This window comes from Rhipicephalus sanguineus, chromosome 2 (genome assembly GCF_013339695.2).
Source record: "Rhipicephalus sanguineus isolate Rsan-2018 chromosome 2, BIME_Rsan_1.4, whole genome shotgun sequence".
In the NCBI taxonomy this organism is placed as follows: Eukaryota; Metazoa; Arthropoda; class Arachnida; order Ixodida; family Ixodidae; genus Rhipicephalus; species Rhipicephalus sanguineus.
The window spans coordinates 219,507,244-219,509,867 of record NC_051177.1 but is presented as its reverse complement, the minus strand read 5'-3'; positions in this window follow the sequence as shown (position 1 = coordinate 219,509,867).

The window sequence follows — 2,624 nt, the reverse complement described above, 5'->3', positions numbered from 1 at the left end:
AAATTCTTGCTGGTCAGGAACTCTAAAAGGAGTCGCACGTTGTGGTACATGTCTGGCCTCAGTTGTTTTTCTGCACACTCATGTATCTTCTTCTGCCAATTCCTATCCACATGCCAGGTGCAGAGAAGTTTCTGCTGAGGGACACCCATAACTGACGACCATGCCTTGTAAAATTGTGAGGCGTCATCAGACATAAATGTCTTAGCAGCCACTTTTTGTTGATGGCACAATCAAGAGACCTGAAAAAAACTGCCAAGTTTTCCTCATTCATCCTGTTGCAGATGAAATAGGCTATAGGTATACCTTATCCCACTCATCTAGCGCTAGAAGAGCGGTCAGCTCAAACTGGTACCCTGTAGTTCCATGTGTTGAGTCAAGACACACAGTGCCCGTGCCCAATTCTTCTAACAGCTCTTTTTGTGGCTCTGTCATCAAAGCAAGGGCAAAATCTGTTGCACCAAAAGTACCAGTTGGGTCCACTGCACCTTGTGCCTTATACAGACAGACAAGTGTTCCACCTTTGTCTTACATTGCTTTCACCCACATATCTACACTGACAGCATCATTGGTGTGACACTGTTCAGGAGCAGCGATGTGAAACTGCCGTTTGATGTTATGCAGAGTTATGCGTTCTGCCAAATGTGCTGGCCTCAGCTTACATGCAACAGATGTTCTTATATTATTCAATATGGTTTTCATGGGCACACCACGCTCCAGGTCCTCTGCTACTTTAAGAGAGTTGACTGTTGGGCTAGTTGCGCCTGTGCTCGTCTGGTCTTCTCTTGTGTTGTGTGGTGTTGCGCCTTTAACGATGGTTCCCATGTCCTCTGCTACGTTGGTTAACGTTGGCCTTTTCTTTGTCACTCATCCTCAAGTGCTGAATTTCTGCTTTATGGCCATAATGCTTTCTTTGGTACCTTACATTTATGGTGATATCTTCAGGTGCCGGGCTCTGAGTGTTCTCCTTCTTCGTCACAGTAATAAATGAAAGACATCTTAGCGGACTTGCAGGTACCCTGACTTTTCTCTCGACGATTACCATGACCTTCCTTTGGCCTAGCCACTCCTGATCTATTAGAGTAGTAGTGGCTCCTCGTTTCCCCACTGGCCAGCTTTTTAGGAGCCGTGCGAAGAATAAACCAACAGTTCTCATTCGCCTCTTCCTGAGCTTTCCATTCACTGAATGCTGTAATACAAATACAACATAGTATCAGAGAGAGACATTAAACCAACAAAAATAGTTCAAAGGCCTTAGACATAGATTAATGTCCAAATGTTTTATTTTGCTCCCTCACTCTCTCTGCTTCACAAAATAAATTAAGTCCTTCAGCTAACCTTCATCTCATTCAGTGCACTGATATTCCTTCTGAAAAACTTCTGAAGCATAAGTTTTTGACCGAGCTTACGAATGTGCTATCAACGGCAAAAACGACTGGGTGATAAATGTGACACAAGATGAACATGGGTTTTAACAAAAATGGGTCATACAAATGAAGAAACAAAGTATACGGCTTAACAGCGGAGGTCATCAAAAGGTATTAAAAAAGGCCTTTAAAAGGTTAAAACTTAAAAAGTAAGAACAATAAAAGTCAACAGGTTTTGCAAAACACAAAATCTTTCTTCGAGAGCACACGTTTTCCAGAGTTTGTGTGACCTTGCGGAGACCTTGTTGCACAGACTCAAGAAAACCAGTGATGTGCCTCCAAAAAACAGAGATGGGACAAAAACTGCTGTTATCCCATACGTGCACCAAGTGTCACATAGGATTAAGAGGCTGCAGGGTGCGCAGGAGTCAGTGTAGTGTTTACCGCCCCCAACAAACTTTGGAGGCCTGTGCAAGCGTGTCAACGTGAACAGTGAAAGGCCTGACATGCTGCAAGAAGCACACCACGCGGTTTTTGTCTTGCAAATGCGGCATCGTGTATAAGATTCCGCTCTCTTGTGGATGTGTTTACATCGGCCAAACTGGCCAATGTATTAACGATCCCTTGCGTGAACACGCCAACAATTTAAAAGTCTGACGGCAACATGGCCTTACGCTGTGCAGCTTGCGGTTGTACCCCCTTTCTTGACCAGGCTGTCATAGCTCGAGAAATATATAATGCATCAAGTGCAGAACAGCTCGGGCCCAGCTGTGTCAGCATGCCCCCTGTGTCACTCTCGAAGAAAGAGTCTGCGTTTTTGCAAAACTTTTATTGTTGTTCTCACTTTTTAAGTGTTAATCTTTTCAAGGCCATTTTTAATACCTTGTTACAGCCTCCTTTGTTCAGCTGCATCATTGTTTCTTCATTTGGATGACCCGCTTTTTGTTAAAACCCATGTTCATCTCATGTCGCATTTATCACACAGCCGTTTTTGCCGTTGATAACGCATTCATGAGCTCGGTCAAAACTTCTGTATGGTATCAAGGGTTTTTTCGCTTTGTCGCCCTGTTTCCATGGGCACGTTACCGCCTGTAATCTTTAGCGAGAAAAAAAAAAAGCGTAAGGAAGAAAAAAATTAAATTCTTTTTTTGATAGTCTTGTGATGAGTGTAGTGCATTAAATGTTAGTTTGAAGTAGCGCTCTATATGTCGTTTTCACTGTCCCTGTCTTGTGCGCTCACCTGTTTCAACACATCATGTA